Source organism: Palaemon carinicauda, chromosome 40, assembly GCF_036898095.1.
Source record: "Palaemon carinicauda isolate YSFRI2023 chromosome 40, ASM3689809v2, whole genome shotgun sequence".
Taxonomy (NCBI): domain Eukaryota; kingdom Metazoa; phylum Arthropoda; class Malacostraca; order Decapoda; family Palaemonidae; genus Palaemon; species Palaemon carinicauda.
The window spans coordinates 33,406,265-33,429,986 of NC_090764.1; the positions used below are offsets into that span (position 1 = coordinate 33,406,265).

General features: G+C 39.5%; 1 pseudogene; it reads left to right on the top strand.

Annotated features, from left to right (window-relative positions):
* The first annotated feature begins 20,905 nt into the window (after positions 1-20,905).
* LOC137632010 (uncharacterized) lies at positions 20,906-22,825 on the top strand (annotated as a pseudogene).
* Positions 22,826-23,722: the final 897 nt, after the last annotated feature.

The following is a 23,722-nucleotide window of genomic DNA, read 5'->3' on the forward strand; positions in this document are numbered from 1 at the left end:
TCCTCATCAGAACCCAATACTGAGACAGTATAGTTATTGGGCTATAGGATTATGCTTATATCAGTACATCGTCTATTAATGCGAATTACGGTTTCCTTCATAACTCACTTTTATTTTATAATACAACATAGGAATGATCGAATGATACAAGAAAACATATTATTAAACAACAATTCCAAAGAAATATTAGATTTACCTTAAAACTGTTTTAAAATCCTTTAAAAAGTGTCATTGTAGTGTTAAGCGAACTGCCATCTAGAATCTAAAAGACATTTGATTGTCATTCTTTCAAACGAGGTGAAACAGGAAATTAAGGACATGAAGGCGAGAGTGAAGTCTCCGATATTGAAAGTCAAAGGTTCGCTCGCTTCTCTCACAAGTTCAGAGTATGAACTTTGGATTTTTGCATACTTCCTAGCTTAAAGACTAAAGTAATTTAAAATAATATAACTACATTTTTCATGCGAGTAATTATTATTGTGTGCATGAATGCCAAATTACATAATCAGAGATGCATTTATATTGTATTGTTGTATAATTTAGCCTTACTGCCTTGTATATCTTCTGTTTTAGCAAACAACAGAAGCATTAAAAGTCTCTCTTACTCGTGCATATGTATATAATAAAAAGAACTACAAGTAAGTTTGTTGGTATGTTTTAAACAATGGATTGTTCAAGAAAACAGAAATCAGTGCCTGAAATACTGTAGATAATGAAGTTGTAAAGAACCAAAAAGTTTTATTCTTTTCATAACTATGAATTGTATTGTATCGTTAATGCAAAATCAAGAATACTACTACTACTACTACTACTATTATCTATCTATCTATTTCATATATCTATCTATCTAACTATATAGAAATCTAATACATATCGGAAATATTAATTATTCTTCGTGAAATTTTCTGAAAATTAGAGTTTTTATTACTTTTATCCTGAACCCAATCCAATTGAATTTTGCCGGATGGCTATTTATTGGAAGGATTTATCCTCAAAGGAATCGTCTGGTAGGATATTTGCTGCTTGAAATCCATTTCCGTCGACAAGTTTTAATGGAAAAGACAAAAAAGAAAATAAAAAAGACGACCATCCTTGATAAGATTGATCTAATGCAATCCGTGTTTGTTGATTGGCAGGAATGGACCGGATTATCCTATTGAGGAGAACCTTGAGACCGCTAAGGAACTCGGCTTTGGAGTCCTAGTGGTCTTACGAACTTTGAAGTATAATTAAGATAAAATTAATCCGCCTATTATGAGTGAACGTCTCAGAACTTTGGTCTATGATATCTGAGGCTTCAAACTATATGGATCATTGTTATAACTATTACTTACTAGTGTACGCAATCCGTCAAAAAGGACAGCTAAATATTTAGATAGACATGCACACACATACGCACACATGCAGATTGAACCCTTCCCACCCTCTGCTCCATTCCTAACTATAACACATATCATCAGGGTATGACTACTCACTCTTCCCCCTACCTGAGGGACGGAGAGAGACCGGGGACTGTAGTTATGTCTTGCCGCCGAGTGTGATCGGAATAAAATATATGTATGTATATATATATATATATATATATATATATATATATATATATATATATATATATATATATATATATATAATATAAACCTGATAACAACTACCGACCCAAAGTGCAATATGACGTAAACGCAGTGAATTTAATAATATAACAAAGACGTCTAATGGGTACATGAAATAAAAATTATGAAAATTACTATATTTTCTGTATCCAAATACACCTTAGGTAGTGTTCAAAGGGAGCATATTTATCCAGTGATGTTGGACGCGTTTCTGGCTAATGAAGTTGTCAGTCACAAACTTCTTTAAACATTTCTAAAATCTTTTTCGCTCAGAAAGATGTAAAAATGGTATTCCTGGAAACAACATTCTCCACATAGATGAATTAAAATAAACATTACTATATAAAAAGAAAATCATGGGAAAAAGAATACAGCGTTATGACTTTCTCATTCAAACTATTAAAAATCATGGGTTAAAAATGTCCCTTCATATTAGGATAAAAATATATTCATAATATTTCAGATGAAATTTCACAGTTATTTGATTTCTGACTTCAAAAGCTTACAGATTTTATACCGTATTAATAAAAAGATTAAGGGATTTTTAGATGGTTCAGCTTGATATGTTTTCCCAGTAACGATCAGAGAGATTAAAATATTAGCGTAATTCGAAATCATGTCTCGTGTAGAGTAACTTATAATTTTTTTATTTGTATAAGAAATTAAATGTTGAGTAGTAAATGATAATTATGATTATAATAATGAAGCGAAAAAGAAGAAAGAGAAAAAGGCATGGCTTAGTCAGCCTTAGAGGATCCATTTGCCAAAACTTCTGAATGAAGAGATAGTTAATTCCTTTCAATGTCTCGAATCACATTGCTAGACGCATAAGAAATATAACGTTACCCTTATATTTATAGAAATGTAATAAAGAGAACGTTGTTATTACTGTCTTATTAGAGATGCTTAACCGATACTAAATAAGACATATACCGCTTAATAACTTGGACGTGTAGCATTGAATGAAATTGGTGACTTCGACCTTAGTAAATTTCAACCTCACTTAATAAACTTAGCCAGAAATTTTCCATATTATTTTCTTTATACGGAAATGTTACCGCAAATGTGCAGTCAGCGGTAAATCCTTCAATCTTCCAAAAATGTGTCAATAACATTTGATCTTTAATCTTCAACATTTTATCAAGTGTTACGCTATCCTTTAAGGTTGTGGGTACCTAGTAAAAACACCCCTTCCTGGTGATCTGCTGGACTGGGGTTCGAGACTCGCTCAAGCGCGATAGTTTTTTGTTGTGTTTGCAACCTCAAAATTCTTTTGAGCTAAGGATGACGTTTGTGAAGAAGCCTATACCTCTGCCTCCTGAATTATCAGTAGCCATTGCCTGGCCCTCCCTGGGGCTTGATATATGGTCAGTCTCTGGGGCATTGTTCTGCTAGGGCATTGTCACTGTCCCTGGCCTCTGCCATTCATGAATGCACTTTTAACCTTTAAATGACAACTGACATGTTTCCAGTGATTTAAATAATTGAGTATCTTATTGATTAAAGTATACAACAGATACGGCCATTTCTTGTCAACTGCTGGACAAAGGCCCAAGACATGCTTTTTATTCATGCCTGGGGCTTGGTCAATTTTCATCACCATTGGTGATAGTGGGAGACTTCTGTCTGATCGCTAAATAACAGACCAACCTAGTATAGGTGGCCCTATTTAATACCGGCCTAGGCCCTAGAGCTCTGCTGCTCATGGCGATAGGCAAACCCTTGCACCACGTTAAAGTATCCCGACCCAGAAAGGGACTTTTTATGTATCAATAAATAAAAATAATAAGGGTTCATATGTCACCAGTTCCATTTAGCACCATAAAAGATGAATGAATTGCAGATAATTGTTATTTATGTCTATTCATATAAAAGTAATTCTCTTCACACACAAAATGAAACTTTGTTCGTCCTGTACCGACCGTGTTTCACACAATTGTACATAATTCCTTTTGTATATATTATGCTTGTATCTTCGCTCTTCCCTCGCACTAAAACGAACATGAAAATTCATGTCTGGTTTTTCCTCTGTGATATTGTCTGTCTTGTGAACTTGTCATGTCCTGTTGCCTTGAGGTTTTGTATATAAGGAGAGTGTTCCACAATAATATAACTCAGTCGTTTCCAATCTGCCTTTGAGTTCACACCCTTACTCGGCGCCGTCACATTGGTGACCCCGGAAGTCGACTCGCTCCCACTGCCTTCCACCCCCACCTCCCTCGCCCCTCCATCGTTGGTACTATGACGGAGACTACATCAGTTGGCGCCGCGGCCGACCCATTGAAACTTTCACCGTTCGCCACCGGAGAGGCGTTTGCTTGGTTTCAACGCACTGATGTCCACTTTCGTATCAGGGGCGTGACTCGCTCAACCACCAAAGCGGATTATGTTCTCGCGGCGATACCCGAGGACACCTTCCCAGAAATATCCGACTGGCTTTGTGAACAAGGAGACACCCCAATAGCGTATGACGCCCTCAAATCATACCTTCTGCAGCAGTACTCGCCGTCGCCAGCCGCCCGTATAGCAAAGCTTTTTCAGCTCTCGCAACAACCGTTGGGGGACCAAAAGGCTTCACTTGCCCTCAGGGAAATGACCAGTATCGCTCGCCTTCAACCTGCCGCAGACGGCTCTCCTCGTGAGGTGAACCTATTCCGTGCCCTTTGGATACGCCGTTTACCTTGTACGCGCTGCCATACCCGATGTCGATAGTTTACCCATAAAGGACTTGATGACCAAAGCCGACGCCCTTATGGACAGCCACTTCAAGAACTCCATCAACGCCTCCACCCTTGACGACGAGGATGCCTATTCAACGTCAACCGAAGCTGACATGAATGCCGTAGGACATAAACGCCTACCCCGTGACGTGCCGAAGCGGCGACACAGCCGCCCACCACCCACCAATCGCTCGCGCCCCAACAAACTACTTCTACAGCCACTTACTACCTCCCATCCACCGCAGTTTTGCTACTACCACTTCAGATTCGGGGCAACCGCGAAGAAATGTGCCAAAGATTGTCAGTGGCCAAAAAACGTGTAAGCAGGCCATCGCTTGTGGCGGTGGCCTCCCATGTTTCTAATCTGTTCTTTTTACAGGATGCAGGAACGGGCGTGCGATTTTTGGTAGACACGGGTGCTTGTCGTTCTCTTTTGCCAAGGAAACTCTTCAAGGCACAACGTAGTCTGTCTACATCTGCCGACGTCCGCTTGGTAGCTGCCAACGGATCTGCGATACCCACCTACGGTTACGAGAACCTCACATTATCGTTCGGAAATGGTAAATTCAATTGGAAGTCTCTCGTTGCTGACGTCACAATGCCAATCCTCGGTGCGGATTTCCTCTCTCATTTCCACCTTCTGGTCGATGTCGCCCACCGATGATTGGTCAACGCAGACTCGTACTTGTCGACACCTCTTCAACCCGCCCCCTCTAACCTCGCTCTCCACATCAGCGCACCCACGGATGCCTACGCCCACCTCCTCACGTCGTACCCGGAATTTTTCCGTCCAGAACTTCCCCAAATGCCCACGGTTCCTGCCAAGCACGGTATTTATCACCATATCAAGACGACGGGACCCCCAGTCTTCGCAAAATTCAGACGTCTGGCACCGGAACGATTGGCAGCCGCCAAACAGACGTTCGCCGAAATGGAGAAAATGGGCCTTTGCCAAAAGGCCTCCAGCCCATGGTCGTCACCCTTACACATCGTTCTGAAGAAAGACGGCTCCCTCCGTCCGTGCGGGGATTACAGGCGCCTGAACATGCAAACAGAACCGGATCACTACCCCCTCCCAAACATTGCCGATGTAACCTCCTACCTGTACAAAACGAAGGTTTTCTCTACACTCGACCTCTTGAAGGGGTATTATCAGGTGCCTATGAACCCAGAAGACATCCCCATGACCGCCATCACTACTCCGTTTGGTACATACACCTTCAATTACTCCTGTTTTGGCCTTCGTAATGCTGGGGCAACGTTTCAACGTCTCATGGATGGCATCTTAGGGGACCTCCCTTTCTGTGTATGTTATGTGGACGACATACTTGTGTTCTCCACCTCAAAAGAGGAACACCTCCTTTTCACCTGCGCATCGTGCTCGACCGCCTGCAACAAAACGGCCTTGTAGTCCGGTACGACAAGTGTACTTTTGGCGCCAACGAAGTGTCGTTCTTATGGCACCGTATCACTCCTGAAGGAGTCCATCCCCTCCCTGAGAAGGTAGCAGCCGTTCAGAATTTCCCCGCGCCCTCGACAGTCAAAGCTCTGCAGGAATTTTTGGGCATGATCAACTATTATCACCGTTTTCTGCCAGCCATTGCCGCCACTCTTGCTCCCCTCTACGCCTCCCTCAATGGCAAGCCAAAGGACCTGAAGTGGGGTCTCCTTCAAGAAGCCGCCTTCTGCAATGCAAAGAAGGCCCTATCAACTTCTGCGGCTCTCACTTTTCCTATCCCACACGCCCCTCTCCTTCTCTCCACCGATGCCAGCGACGTCCCTATTGGTGCAGTACTCGAGCAGGTGGTCAAAGGCTCGCCCCGCCCATTGGCCTTCTTCAGCAGAAAACTGTCCAAGGCAGAATCGGGTTATTCTACCTTCGATCGAGAATTGCTGGCGGTGCACTTGGCTGTCCGTCACTTTCGCCATTTCTTAGAAGGTACGCCCTTCGTCATTCGCACAGACCACATGCCTCTGGTGCACGCCTTCACTCGACAGTCTGACGCCTGGTCCGCCCATCAACGCCGACATCTCTCCGCCGTGGCTGAATACAATTGCACCCTCCAATACGTCCCTGGGAAAATGAATCCCGTTGCCGATGCCATGTCAAGAAACACGTTGGCTACCGTTCAACTGGGATTGGATTACAACGCCCTGGCTGCAGCCCAACGACAGGATCCAGAGTATCAAGCTTGTAGGACATCCTGCACGTCCCTCCGTTGGGAGAATTTTCCCCTCGAAGACTCCAACACCACCCTCCTCTGTGACGTCAGTACTGGTAGACCTGCTCCCATGCGCCGACAGGTGTTTGATCTCATCCACGGCCTTTCACATCCCTCGTGCCGTTCTACTGCACAGCTGCTGAAGGCAAAGTTCATTTGGCACGGCATTTCTAAGGATGCTAAGGATTGGGTCCGTGCCTGTACTTCTTGCCAAACTTCCAAAGTACATCAACACACGGATTCAGGAGTGGGTACCTTTCCTCAACCTCAGCGTCGTTTCGCACACATTCACGTCGACGTTGTAGGCCCCCTACCCACATCACAAGGACATCGTTACCTGTTTACCGTCATTGACCGCTCCACTCGTTGGCCTGAAGCCATTCCCATGGAAACTGCAACGTCCGCCTCATGTACATCTGCCTTACTCTCTGGATGGATTTCAAGATTCGGTATTACTTCTGACAGGGGAACCACTTTCACCTCTCAATTATGGACGTCATTAGCGAATCTCCTGGGCATCACCCTACATCAGACAATGGCCTACAACCCCGCTGCCAATGGAATGGTTGAACGTTTTCATCGCACCCTCAAAGCAGCTTTGATGTCCCACTGCAAGGATTGCAACTGGTTTACTCAGCTTCCCTGGGTCCTCCTGGGACTAAGGACCACTCCTAAAGACGCCCTCGACGTCTCAGCAGCCGAAATGGTGTATGGCGACCCGTTGGTCGTCCCTGCCGAATTTTTTCCTTCTACAACCTCCTCCGACGATCTCCAGCGCATACGTCACGTCATGGGAAAATTTACTCCGTGCCGCCAGACTTACAAGCCCCCAGCGAAGCATCACATACCAACGGACTTGCACTCTGCAACGCACGTCTTCCTGCGCAACGACACCAGCAAGCCACCACTAACGCCCCCTTACACGGGCCCTTTCCTTGTGATCCGACGCAGTCCGAAAGCATTCCTCCTAAACATTTGGGGCAAAGAAGACTGGGTCTCCATTGATCGTCTAAAACCTGCTTATCTTCTGCCAGATGACCCGCCTACAGTTCGCCTCTCTAGATCAGGGCGCCCTATCTAACATGTACAGTATGTCATTTTTAGGGGGGGGGGGGGGAGCCATGTACCAACCGTGTTTCACACAATTGTACATAATTCCTTTTGTATATATTATGCTTGTATCTTCGCTCTTCCCTCGCCCTAAAACGAACATGAAAATTCATGTCTGGTTTTTCCTCTGTGATATTGTCTGTCTTGTGAACTTGTCATGTCCTGTTGCCTTGAGGTTTTGTATATAAGGAGAGTGTTCCACAATAATATAACTCAGTCGTTTCCAATCTGCCTTTGAGTTCACACCCTTACTCGGTACCGTCACAGTCCGTATAGGATTGTGTATATTTGATAGGATGGAATGGTACATGCTAAAGCCGTAAAGCCTTTAACGCATAAATACATTTAGATTTAATCTATTAATTATCAAATTCCTTTCACCTTCCTTTGTGATTTGCTTACGAATATGAATAAAAAATGGCCTGTTCACATATTTAGTTTATCCATTAGTAAGTGTGAGAAAAGTGCTTGTTCATTTAAAAGAACGTTAATTACTATTAAAGAACTTCAAACAACACTGATAATGAGACCAGAACTCCTTTATATTTTTGTTATAGGTGTAAATTTAGAATTTGCCTTCATAAGCAAATGTGTTGTGTACATGTTTGTAGGAATAGAAACGATAAGGTAAGTGCATAATAACAGAGGGAAACGCAAAATAATAATGAGGAAATGAAAATATGAGAGAGAGAGAGAGAGAGAGAGAGAGAGAGAGAGAGAGAGAGAGAGAGAGAGAGAGAGAGATAACAAGCGATTAATTAGGGGTGATAACAGGAATGAAATGGATTGAAAATTCGACAGAAGCTAGAGAAAAGGATAAATATAAAAAATTTGATAATTGTATTATATATTTTCATAATTAATTATACGGGACGAAACTAGGACAAACAACAACACAAAATATAAAAAGTAAAAATTTTTGCATTAAAGATAAAAATAAGAAAGAAACAATAAAATAGGATAACGAATTGCAAATTTCATCCCGACAGACATATGCCTACAGGAAAAGGAAGAATGTGATAGAAAATAGTAAAAATAAAAATTAGGTCATCCAAAAAATATAGGAGTATATTTAAACAACTAATAAATGTGAAATAAATGAAACCACGAAAATAAATGATAGATAAAAATGCGGAAAACAAAAATAAAAAACTTCCAGTTGAATGGACAGGTATAGATGGAATTACAGTTTTCCATTCTTTTTGAAAATATGATGCAAATACAGAGACTATTTTTCTGTTTTGTTCAGAAAAACAGAAATCGGAGAATAGAATACTTGATGTACAATGCTCACACACACACACACACACACACACACATATATATATATATATATATATATATATATATATATATATGAAAATATATATATATAATTATATATATATATATATATATATATATATATATATATATATATATATATACATATATACATATATATACTGTATATGTATGTATACAAATATTTATAAAGATATGTATGTTTGTGCATGTGTGTTCATGCGTGTGTGTGCGCGGGCGTGTGTGTGTGTCATAACCAGCCAAGGTGCAACCATAGTTAGAAAAGTAGGGTGCTACAAAACCAAGAGACACAACCGAGAAAGTATGTGTTTACATACAGTATATCTATACATATGCATATAAATCACGTGTATATACATATGTGCATGTAAATGTCAATACTGTATTTATGCTTGTTCAGTATGAGGGACATACAATATTTACAAAATGTTAACTGTAATCCTCCTTTCAAGGATTTTCTCATTAATGAATAAGAAAACATATGTGAAATATTGAGAAAAGGAAATCCTTATTTTTTGCTCACAATTCTAGTTCTTTTATTTCCGTTTTTGTGACCTCCCTCATATGTGATATCTATACATGATTTAATTGGAATATATATCAGAAATGTATTTCCTATTAAATTTGATGACTTTTTGATCATTTGCATAATATATTACTATTACAAGTTAAGTTATAACCCAAGGGCTCCAGCAGGGAAAAATAGCTCAGTGAGGAAAGGAAGCCGGGGAATAAATAAACTACAATAGAAGTAATAAACAATCAAAAGAAAATAATTTAAGAACAGTCACATCATCAAATTAGATCTTTTCTATATAAACCATAAAAACTTGAAAGCTTTTACATTCGTGTCTAATTTTACAATCTTCTCGAGAGCCAGATTTCAGTACAATTGAAAGCTTCAACTATGATTTTGCATTAAAATAATGTCTGTTTACGCAATTATTATTATCATAAATGCAACTTCAACCCCATCAAACCCAGAAATAGCTTTACTTTACATTCATCTCGTTAAAACGACTTATACAATTGTGTAGATACAGAAAAAAAAAGAAAAAAAAATTCATTTCTCTTTTTAGGGAATGAATTATCTGTGGATGCAAATTCACTAACATGCTTTTTCCACTCGAATAATTTCCAGGACTTTTCACATATTCAGTCGTCAAATTCTATACTATTGTCTGAACAGTCCTTTCATGATGACAACAGTGTCAAAGCTTAAAAGCTAAAAATCATATAAGAAATAAGATTTCAAAATACTATTTTTTTTTTAAATAAATATCTTCTCACCTTTTTCCGCTTGCTTTTCATCAATACAATTGTACAGATGATATAGAAATTTTGAGGAATATGAAAATACATAAAAGGTAGAAGTCCTTTTGTTCACGTACCATCATGAGAGGTACTTTGCAAATAACGAATAATAAAAATAATAATAATAATAATAATAATAATAATAATAATAATAATTATTATTATTATTATCATTATTATTATTATTATTACTATTATTATTATTATTATTATTATTATTATTATTATTATCTCACACAATATAGAGTTGTCTTCATGTTTGTCTTCTTTGTAATCAATTACTCTATATTTTCAGAGACATCTATGAAAAACAATACATTAGGACTATGATGGGGGTACCAAAACAGCAATGTTCATCCTTCTTTTCATATTTACAAGTATAGCCAAGGTCCTTTAATTATATTTAAAGGACCTTCGGTATAGCAAAGGATGCTTACTCTTTGCAAATACAACGACCATAAGCTAAGGATACTTAACTATTACAATCTCTTCTGGACTAGAATATATAAGGTCTTTATAATCACAGTCTTTTGTTAGAAGTATATTTAAGACAATTAAATTACAGAATAAAACGTCACTAAATATAAATTTCATACAACATTGCATATTGCCTCTCTCCGCTCGTTATCCTTTCACTTTGATCGTTCGCTTCTCTTTACCTGATATCAAAAATCTCGTGTCTTGATCTGAAACATATCAACCTTCTACGAAGCTTCCTCACGTATGATTACACTTGAAAAATAACTGTCCATAAAAGCTCACCTGTTCCTCCCTTTCAGTGAAGAAAATCATAATGGCTAAAACAGAACCGTATCGCATCTGTAAATCTCAGGTTGTACCAACCTTCAGTTCGTTACGAGTTTCGAAATAATATTGAATCGTTCAAGACGTAAAATTGCAGACACACTTATCACATGTGTTGTTATGAAACTTATTGAGAATTCATTAATCAAATTGAAAACTCTATGAGGATCGTCATGGTGATATTTCACAAACGTAAAGTGGCGCGTAATGGATGTCCTGAATATTTTCTTTGAGATTAATTGTTCATATCACTTGTTGTTCTAGGATATTGCTTTACTCTATTTAATGAATAATCTAGGTATATATATATATATATATATATATATATATGTATATATATATATATATATGTATATATATATATGTATATGTATATATATATATATATATATATATATATATATATATGTATATATATATATATATATATATATATATATATATATATATGTTACGTATATATAAATTTCCATTTCATAATAGGTTCGAACTCTAGTCCTTCCAAATGAAAGGAAACGTCGCTACCAATCATTCCACCAGAGTCTCTAAAGAAGATGGTACCTAAGGCCTAACTGCACTTCATGATTTACCCGGTGAGATATCAATCTCATACATGCGAGTTTTCCCCGTGAGTGTATATTCAAGTGCACACATACACATACACGCACACACACACACACACACATATATATATATATATATATATATATATATATATATATATATATATATATATATATATAATATATATATATATATATATATATATATATATATATATATACTGTACATATATATATATATATATATATATATATATATATATATATATATATATATATATATATATATATATAGACATGCGTCCTCTCAAGTTGAAATAAGGCTTATAGATGAAAATAAACACAAGACAAGTTAAGATCTTCCAAATAAACTATATGTACTTGGAAAGAAACATGGAATTTCCCCTTTTTTTTTTTTTTTTTTTTTTTTTTTTTGCAAATTACGACAATAACTCCATCTAAAAATCTAGAATGTTTGATTAATACCCACAGCATAAAATATCCTTCAGAAACCTACTAGAATTATTAAAGACCTCTGATTTCTTCAAATACATTTTTTCATATAATGTAACATTTTAATCTAATCAAAAGAAATCTCAAATCCCCTTTCAAGTAAAGGTTTCTAATTATAATTCACTCAATTCATCGCTTTTAATTTATCTCGACTTCATTAGCAATTAACAGAACGAGAATGGCTGATTAGTATGCTAACACATCAAATATCTTTAATTGAGCTCAACATACGAGTTTCTTATCGTTACCCTTCGTCGACGAGGCTTAATTAAAGCTTCCTATTTGCTTTGCGTAACGATAATATCCTTGCGGATTCCTGGAATATGGATTAGGACATTTATTCCTCTCTTTTAAAGGTTTAAAGTAGGACATTAATCTTCTCCTTTAACGGGCGCTCATGAATGGCAGAGGCAAGGGATAGTGACATTGTCGTATGACCTAGAGACTAACCATATATACATAATTATGATCAGTGCCCAAGCCCCTCTCCACCAAAGATAAGACCTAGGAGGGCCAGGTAATGGCTGCTGAGGACTCAGCAGATAGACTCATAGCCTTCCCCAAACCCCCCTATCCTTAGCTCACAAGGATGGTGAGGTTACAGCGACCAAAGAAACGAATGAGCTTGACCAGGACTCGAACCCCAATCTGGTGTTCACCAGTCAGGGACATTACCACATCAGCCACCACAAGCCGAAAGGAAAACACAGCCCAAGGCAAAACATTGGGTTTTGACATAAATTTCTGTCGGCAGTCTGCTGTATCACAATCTGTTTTTTTCAAGTCTCCTTTCAGATATTGTGTTGCCTATTTATTTAAGATGGCAAGGAGAGTCCGGAGGGCTTGTTCTGGGATGTTCAATTCCGGTGTCGTCTCGTGTGTAAAAGTTGGCAAAGAGCACGCCCAAGGGCAAGCCCATCGCCACGCCATCCTTCTGTAGGTACATGTGCCCACGGTGAGTAGTAAAGGGGGCCCTCTTAGTGCAGATGGCAAGGAGGGTCCGGAGGGCTTGTTCTGGGATGTTCAATTCCGGCGTCGTCTACAGGGACGAGACGACACCGGAATTGAACATTCCAGAACAAACCCTCCAGACCCTCCTTGCCATCTGCACTGAGAGGGCCCCCTTTACTACTCACCGTGGACACATGTACCTACAGAAGGATGGCATGGCGATGGGCTCGCCCTTGGGCGTGCTCTTTGCCAACTTTTACATCTGAGTAGTAGAGGAGAGGGTCTTCTCCCAAGTCGAGTGCCCCCTCGCTTACTTTCGTTACATTGATGATACCTTTGTCAAAGTTACTTCCACCGAAGCCATTGAGAACTTGAGGAGGACCTTCGAGGACAACAGCGTCCTCCACTTCACCCTCAAAAACAGCGTGGACAACAGCCTCCCGTTCCTGGACATCTTGATTTCTTCTACCAATGAAGGATTTCACACTACTGTCTACCCCAAGCCTAAAAATCTCGGCATGTGTTTGAATGGCGAGAGTGAATGCCCTGCCCGCTACAAGGCCTCACCCATCAAAGCCTTTTTACGCAGGGCCCTGTCACACTGCTCATAGACAGACACCCACAAGGAGCTGGAAAGGGCCACACAGGTCCTCATCAATAATGATTATACCAAAAAGCAAGTCCAGCGTGAAGTGTGGGTAGCTATTGACAAGTGGTATGGGTCCTCTGTGGTAGAAGGGTCCGACAGCGCCAGCCAGGGGTCCGACAACACCAGAGATAGGTCCGACACCTTCACCAACGGATCTAGTGATATTAAACTATACTACAGAGGCTTCATGCACGCAGAATATCAGCGGAATGAGAAGGCCATCAAAGAAATCATCACCAACAACGTGTCACCTACTGCCGAGACCACGAAAGTGAAACTTATATCTACTATCAGACTGCTAAGACTCGCAGTTTGATTCTGAGGAATAATCCAGCGCCCCCTGATAACGACCCTCTGAGGAAGACGAATGTAGTCTACTCCTATCAATGCCCAGTCCGAGGATGCCCCGGCAAATACATCGGTATGACTACAATGAAGCTTTCAAAGAGGATTTCGTGTCACATCCAACAAGGTGCTATAAGGAATCACGCCCTACAGCGACACAACACCCAAATTAGTCAAGCAGACATCGTCGCTAATACCAAGATTATCGGCAGCGCCCCGGACAGCAGGCGCTTACGAATATTAGAAGCCCTATTCATCCAGAAAGAGAAACCAGCATTGAATACAACTCAAGAGATGTTTCTCCTGCCATCATGTCGTCGCATCAACGCTAGGAATCAAGAACAGGACCCCCAGAATGATGACAACCCCAATCCTGACACTCCTACAAATGAAGAAATCGTCCGGCCGAGCGGTGATTTTGGCGGCAAGCAAGGTCCGGAATCCCAATCTGCTGAGCGAGAGAGGAGCTTGCCTGACTTTTTGGCTGTCTCGGCGCGCGTCCTGACCAATCAGAATTCAGGATCCCTTCGCACCTCTCAGCCTGGGAGACCAAGCCGAGCTCATCGAACCTCAGCCACCCGAGCCTATAACCTCCGCTAGTCCAATCAAAATTCGAGGCCCCTTTCTACGAACCAGCGCCGGGATATATAAGGCCCCTGATCTAGCCACAGCCCCACTACGGGCCAACCAAGGGAAAGGCCCGTGCCAACAACAAGTGTTGGCTTTAATACCCCAACAACAACAACAGCCACAACCTCACTTCTCGCCTGAAGACGGAGCAAGCAGCTCCGAAACGCGTCGCGATCTACTCCTGACTCTGTCCTTTATATTTTTCGAAGATTACTTGTACTTGTGTTAAATACATCGAGTCTTAACCTGAACTGTATTTTTCACCTACCTGATGAACTTCGCCGACTTGCTAGCTGAATGTAGCAACCCAGAAAAGAGAATTGTCCGTAAAATTGAGAAAATGGACAAGAAATTGAATTCTGCCAATGCAGCAATAATAATAATAATAATAATAATAATAATAATAATAATAATAATAATAATAATAATAATAATAATAATAATAATATGACATCTTATCATTTATACGTAAATGTTCTATATATTCCTATGTTTTGTTAATTCGGATCTTGATAAGCAATCATTTATTTGTGACACAGCTACGTGTCAAAGTAAATTCAGATCCACCTGACATCTGGTCTAAATATATAAGAGAAGAGTCTTTAACAGAGCGAGAAATGATAATTGCAGTTCATCATTTTATGTCTTGTAGAACTATTTACAAGTTTATTTTTCATATCTAAGAAACTATAGAAGATTTCATTTTATGAATATCTATAAGAAATGCGATAGGACTGGCTGATGTTTAATTCATCGGTTAAAATCATTTAAAAATCTTTAAATGAAATAAGTTTATGAATTACTGATAGTTTTTGATAAATCGTGTAATATTCCAGTTAATATGTTGATTGCGATTAGATACATATAAAGGCATTACCCAGCTATATTCATAAGTGTATCTTGTATTCGAATTCAATGTTCATTGGTTATTGATGTTTTGAATGCTATATTGCATGGTAATATAGTCCTGACCCTTTAAGCCGAGCTAATGAATACATGCACAATCAGTGATCCTTTTGTAATTAGAGTTTGAGAGGGGGGGAGGCGCTGGAGACTAGGACTTCTATATCTTTGGAAATGTATATGAATCTAAATAAGGGAATCTCAACTGCACAAAATGAACTGCATATTTTTGTATTTCCTTTTGATAGAATGTAATCCTCTTATATGAATATAATAGTGGATTACATTGTGGCGTAGTATTTCATTCCTGATATCTATATAATTGCACTATTTATCTATATAAGCGAGAATACTTACGAGCCAGAATCAAATTTTGAAAGCTAGTTAATTGCATAAGTCAATTTTTGATTCGCTAGGGTTCAACCAACGCCACATTATACCAGTCACTTTTGCTTGGCCCCAACATTTTTCGTTGATATTGTATAAATTTCTTTCCAATGTCAGTGATGGAGTGATTTTAGTGTATCCATGATTATTCTTCCTTTTTTCTAATTAGTTTAGCCTTACTACCCAAAGCAGTAATACTCTCCTACGGGTCGAGAAAGATTAAAGTCCAAAAGCTAAATTCAGACTAAAGTACTTTCATTCTTGGTATTGTATCGACTAAACGAAACTAGTAAGATTTTGCTTTAGGTTTAGAGGACTCTAGGTGGAAACGAGGAATACTTTACCAGTAAAGTAATGTTTTTACATGCAGAAGAAATGATTTGAGGAATACAAATTTCGTTTCTTATATAATGATTACATCCTGGCAGAATATGTATATACTGTAGATGGATACAGACACGCATAGAGGGATTTTCATCCATTACAGATTATCATTATTGCTAATAATGTTTTAGAAATTTAGATAATTCCAGTTATCTCGATGAAAGGTATTGGCAACAAGTCGTAAAATCTTATCCTTTTTATGAGGGATATCCAGTTACTGGAATAAGAAAATTGTCCTCGTAACTGGAGAGCACCTAATCTGCGCATTAACTTTAAAGATTCCGACAATTTTGCAAGTCTACAGTAATTTAAATAAAGAAAATCTTTGTATTTACACATTGTTGACGTTTTTCCAAACTCATTCCCATCCTATGAACGAAAAAGACCAACCACTGGACTGGAAATAATCATATATCTAACATCATTGACAAGTGAAGTATAAAGAGACATTGGTAATTGAATGATGATGAAAGAGTATTGAATTACACTAGTAAAGGCCTTTGCGTTAACACAAAATCGTGTGTGGTTATTTCTGTAAGCGTGTGCGCATACCTATTCAAATATGTATATTCAAATATGTATATATGAGGATTGTTGTGGTCGATGTGGTAACGTCCTTGACTGCTGAACGCCAGACTGGGGTTCGAGTCCAGCTCAAACTCTATAGTTTCTTTGGTTGCTGCAACCTCATCATCCTTGTGAGCCTAGGATGAGGGCTTGGGGGGAGCTTATAGGTCTATCTGGGAGTCACCAGCAGCCATTGCCTTGCCCTACTTGGTCCTAGCTTGGGTGGAAAGGGGGCTTAAGCACTGATCATATGTATATATGGTCAGTCTTTAGGGCATTGTCCAGCTCGATATGGTAATGTCTTTGTCCCTTGCCTCTGCCATTCATGAGCCTTTAAACCTTTAACCTGCTTTTCATAAACTAATCATAGATACTTAAAACTATATTCACTACCAAGATATTCCATCACAACACTTCTCCGTCAACCCCCCCCCCCCCCAAAAAAAAAAAAAAAAATGTAATTAAAACTTGAGCAACAGAAGCCTTCTTTGACTGAGTTCATTAATATCTTGAACCAACAAAGGCATCGAGAGACTATTGTGTGTGACACGGATACCTTAGTCATGTGTGAATGAACGTGTTCCCTTATGATGCAAATATAATTATGCTTCCTTAATTAATCTAAGAGACCTAAGGATTGCGATTTAACTCTTAATCAAAGAGGAATTTACAATTAAAGGAGACACAATACACCTTTTAATTCCAAGTAAATTACTAATTGTATTGAATTGTAGTATTGAACACACTGACTATGGTAAAGAGTTTTATATAATAAAGAGCAAGTGTTTGTATATATATATATATATATATATATATATATAATATATATATATATAATATATATATATATATATATATATATATATATATGTATGTATACACATACACACACACACACACACACATATATATATATATATATATATATATATATATATATATATATATATATGTGTGTGTGTGTGTGTGTGTGTAGAAATCACGAAAGCTGACACGTGATGAATATAAAATGTATTATAGCCAAGAAAGGAAAAATGAAAAAGACTTGATTGGAGTTAGTACTTTCATCCACTCAGGACATTATCAAACTCAGCAATGAGAATACATATACAAAGACATCGTATTTTTACTGGAGAAGGGGATCCAACAGCTGTCAGTTTCTTAATAATTCCGGAGAAGTCAGATTTTAGATAAAAGGATAATACTGGATTAACGGAAAACAGACCTGGGCTTAGATTCAAATTTCTACCTTGAGTACAGGAGATTAAAAAGGATTCAACAATATTCCTTTGGAAATAGTCATTTACATGGATTACTTTTTCCGTCTTTGACCAACCAATTCTGTGACTTGACCCTAACCAGTGGGAGGCCAAGGCATTATTAAGAGAACCCCTGGAGACGGCCACCTGATGTTGTTTTAATCTGACTGGTATACTTTTTGATGTTTGGCCAACATAAAATAGGTTACACTCTGAACAAGGAATGCTATATATTACATTATTATCATTTCCAGAACTATTCTTAATTAACATGTTTTTTAATGTACAATTATATTTAACCACTACAGAAATGTCTAGTTTTTTCAAAAGGGGTATAACATCTAAAAAACAAACATGAAATGGCAAACAAAGCATATTATTAATTGTTTCCTTTCTCTCTAATTGGACACTATAAAATGTTTTCTTAGCCTTATTCATACATTTTTCTAAGAAATATTTAGGATAACAAAGATCTGTTGCAATTTTTTTCTATTTTAGTGAACTCCTCCTCAATGTAATCTGACTGAACTAGTCACACAGGCCGTGACTGGAAAAATCAATGCTGAGACAATTGCAGCCAGCATTGAACAAGTCCTAAATGACTTGCTCTCCAAGAATAAGTCCTCCCAATCCCCCTCTCTTGCTATCCAGGAGATCACTTCTCACTCCTCACCAACCACACCTACCATTCCATCACCTCAATCACCCGTACCTTCCACATCCTCTACTTCAGTCCCCACACCTATCATACCACTCACCCCATCCATCATCCCATCATCCACTCTCACCCCATCCACCTCATTCACTTCATCCTCCGAGGTCAAGGCAGTTGCCTTTGCCCCTAGGGACCCAAGACAGTACTCTTCAACCTACACCATGGAGTAAGAGTTCTGAACTGGAACTCAGCCGGTGTTAGATCAAAGATCTCCTCCCTAATTGCAGTATGCAAAACTGAGAATGTAGATGTCATCCTGCTACAAGAAACCAATCTTCCAGCAGGAAAGAAACTAAAAATCCCAGGTTACAATGCCTACATCGCACCACAGATAGGCACAGACAGAGGCCTAGCTACATTAGTTAAAACTAGCATACCAACAACAAGGTTACACAACCCTATTCCCTGTGGCACCAACATAGAGACACTAGCAGTAACAATAACATTACTGAATCAAAAAATAGACATATACAACATATACAGAAAATTACATAGGGAGGATACAGGAGAATTACAACTAACTCAACTCTTTGCTCACACAGAAAGAACACCAACAATTATCTGCGGGGACTTTAATGCACATCACCCCATACTATCATCCCCATCAATGACAAACCCCTCAGGGGAACACATAGCTTTCGCCCTGGATGCATTTGAAGGAGTCTCCCTCCTAAACACAGGGCAACCTACACACATAAGAGGTGGTAGACTGGATCGACTTTTGCCACAACAGCCATTAGACATCTAACCAAGTGGCAAGTACACTCAACCCTGATAAGTGATCACTTTGCCACAGTGACAGAATTGGACTTGCAACAACTACCTCCAATCCCACCACCCCCACCAAGATGGAACCAGGACCTAGCAGACTGGGTCTGCTTTCAAACAACCATAGAGGAATGGGCAGCAAGCTACACTCCCTCAGAGGACATAGATCAGCTAGAAAAAGATCTAGTTGATGCCTTTCACAATGCAGCCAACAGAGCTATGCCCCTGAAAACCACAGGAAGCAACTATACATACAAAGACTCCTGGTACTACTGCCCAGAAATCAGGAGTTTGAAAACCAGACTAAACAGAGTCACAAAAATATACAGAAGAAGGTCAACAGTAGAAAACAGAGAACTACTGCAAACAGTCAAAACGGAAACAAATCAAAGAATCCATGAAATAAGAATTGAAAAATGGATGGAATGGTGCTCAAACCTGTCAAGGTACACAACTCTAACTGAGCTATGGAAATGGCTACACAAAGTAGCCGGAAAAAAGAAGACTCCAATTGCCACACACCCACACCCACAAGAGGAGGCAGAAAGAATTGTAACAACCTTTGCAAACAGGACATTGTCAGCTAATCTCTCCCCTGAAACCAGAAGGCTACAGGAGCAACTGGCGCCAGCCAGGTGGGAAGAGATCAACAGAGCCTGCCTACAGCAGGATGATACTGACACCCCTTACACAGTTGAGGAACTAAGAGCAGTACAAAAAGCAGGAAAGGATACTGCACCAGGGGCCGACAAGATAACCTACACAATGATCAAGCACATGGGTCCAGCAGGAGAAACCGCATTCCTGAGGTTATTAAACAAAACACACCTTGAGCACACAAGGCCTCAAGCCTGGAGACAACAAGACACACAACCAATCCCTAAGCCAAAGGATCCAAGCAATCCTAGACCAATAGCCCTAGTATCCTGTATAGAAAAAACAGGAGAAAAAATGGTCCTAAACAGAATCAAATACAAAATCGGCCCCCTACACAAGCAGCTATATGCATATCAGGAAGGACTTGGCACCTCTGAATGCATTACTGAAGTATTAAGCTGCATAAACCAAAACAAGGCAACAATAGTCTTTATAGACTTTGAGAAAGCCTTTGAACTAGCAAGCCCAACAGCAATGCTGCAATCAGTGGCCAAAAAAGGAGTCAAAGGTCACCTACTAGCATGGACAAAGAACTATGTGCTAGGAAGGCAAGCTAGAGCCAAATTCCAAGGAGTGGTTTCTACCTATCATGAATTGGAAAATGGCACACCACAAGGAGGGATCCTAAGCCCCCTCCTATTCAACATCCTCATGGAAAATATAGCCTCACTCCAACTTCCCGAAGGAGTAGACATATTTGTCTATGCAGACGATGTATGTGTGATAGCTAGAGGAGCTTTCAGGACGATGAAAATGCAAAGAGCACTCAATGCCATCAGCCACAAGTCCAATGAGCTTGGACTAAAAATAAACATTGGCAAAACTAAGGCCATGTCAATTAAAGCCCCAAATCCCTTGCAACCACTCACAATAGGAATGGAGCCCCTAGAATGGGTGGACAAATATACATACCTGGGAGTAATAATAGACAAACAACTTACCTTTAGATATGAAATAAAATATCTCAAGGAAAGGACAAATGCCAGAACGGCAGTCATGAGGTACATGTGCAACCTCAAGGAAGGAGCAAATGAACATGTCCAAATGAAATATTATCAAGCCTGTACCAGAGCACTAGTGGAATATGCCTCCCCAGCCCTCACTGGGCTAACAGACATACAAAAAGGAAAAGTAGAAGTATTTCAAAACAATGCTATGAGGCTCATGCTAGGCGCTCCATTATGGACAAGACTGTGCAATCTAAGGATGGAAACCAGGCTACCGACCCTCGAAGATAGAATTGCAATGAGAAATGCAAGCACAGTTGCAAAGATGTTTCTATCAAACAGGGACTCAATCACCAAAAAAAAGGTTAGAGAGGAACTGGAGAAACATCCTGCAGTTCAAACCCCAAACTCTTATGGCAAAGATCACAGCAACAACATTAAGAGACTTGGGCTGGCCGGAATACTCCTACAACTGAACCCAGACACAGCACAGAGTATCCAACACATTCCACCGTGGAAAAAACAAGTAGCAAAATTCAGCTACACCAAGCTCCCAAGGGCAAAAGAAAACTGCACCATAGAGGAACTCAGAAATGCTGCAACAGCAGCAATGCAAACTGCAGAAACCATAGGAGCACAGATCTACTATACTGATGGTACAGTGGATCCAGGAACACAAACAGCGGGAGCTGCAGTTCACTCCTGCAATTTCACAGCATAATTTCACAGCATGCTGGAGGACATCAAACAATGTCTCCACCCTGCAGACAGAGCTTGTTGCAATACAACAAGCCCTAAGATACTCCATTGAGAATGAGGAAGGACCAGTAGTCATTCACACTGATTCACGATCCTCAATGCAAGCCCTACAGCAGGACAAAAACAAAGAAAACAAGTCCCTGATAGCTGATATCAAATCCCTCCTATATCAGCACAATGAAAGAAACAGGCTAGTAACATTCAACTGGATACCCAGTCACATAGGGATACCAGGGAATGAAAAAGCTGATGAGCTAGCCAAAAGCACCAGACACATCCAGAATATACGGGTGCACATACAGCCTGCACTACAACAAATCAAAAACAAAATAAAAACACACCTTAAGGACAACCTAATCAAGGATCTACACATGTGGGCAGAAAATGGCTCTCCCTCTGCCACTTGGTACAAATGGGCCACGGAGCTAGAACCCCCACCCATAGACAAAAACACCCCAAGGAAACAGGCTGTATGCATACACAGACTCCGGCTGGGTTACAAGGCAAACTGGGAAATCAGAGAGGACATCCAAAGACCATGTGATCACTGCGGTGACACGCCACAACACGCCCTCCTGCACTATTTACTTGAATGCAGGGAAACAGCACAGCTGAGAGGTGATCTACTAGTAGACACCAACGCACCAGAGGCCGGGAAAGCTGCGGCCACACTGGCAAAGGCAATTGTGGAAAGCTTTGACCCCCACTCACAGTTGCTTTCAAGATTACCTCCTCCAAGGTAAAGACCTCACATTCACACCACTCCATCCCATACCTTCATCGTAAGGCCCTATTCACATCATCCTCTGTACTTTCTTAGCTTAACCTACCACTAAAAATCTTTCCGCAGGGACCCTAGAGGAGTAAAGGGTTGGACAACCCCACCTGCATCCTTTTCTCTACATTTCAAAGCCTTACACTCCAATTTTCATACTACCACTATCCATGAAATGATGGCCCTCTATCACTAATACCATCATCCTTACCCTGTTCACAACTTTCTCTACCACTAAAAACCATTTCAAATTTCCTTTTATTTTGATAACCCACCTTATATCTTTTCAGATCACCTACGGGCCGACCAAGGGAAAGGCCCGTGCCAACAAGAAGTGTTGGCTGTAATACTCTACGAACGAACGATATGTATTCTCATTGCTGAGTTTGACAATGTCCTGAGCGGATGAAAGTACTAACTCCAATCAAGTCCTTTCGTGGCTATAATACATATATATATATATATATATATATATATATATATATATATATATATATATATATATATATTTCCTGGCACGCTGAGGGGGAACCACTCGGAAATCAAAATCTCCCTCAAATTGCCCAAACTGCCGTGTGGTAATTAGGAAAAGAGAGTTGGTGAGAAGGGTTCAATCTGTGCGTGTAGCCTGTGTGTGCATATACAGAATATCAAAATAATTAGCAGTCATATTTGACGGGTCGCGTACACTACTCTAATAATAATAGCAAGGACTTGATTTTAAATATTTTGAGGCGAGGATTTTCTGTATTTGTTTAACTTCTTGCTTTCAATAGTCATAAATCTATGCAAGCTTTGTAACAATATAGTTTGTCGAAACTGATTTAAGAAGACTAGAATAATGATAAGCTTGCAACAAGTTAAT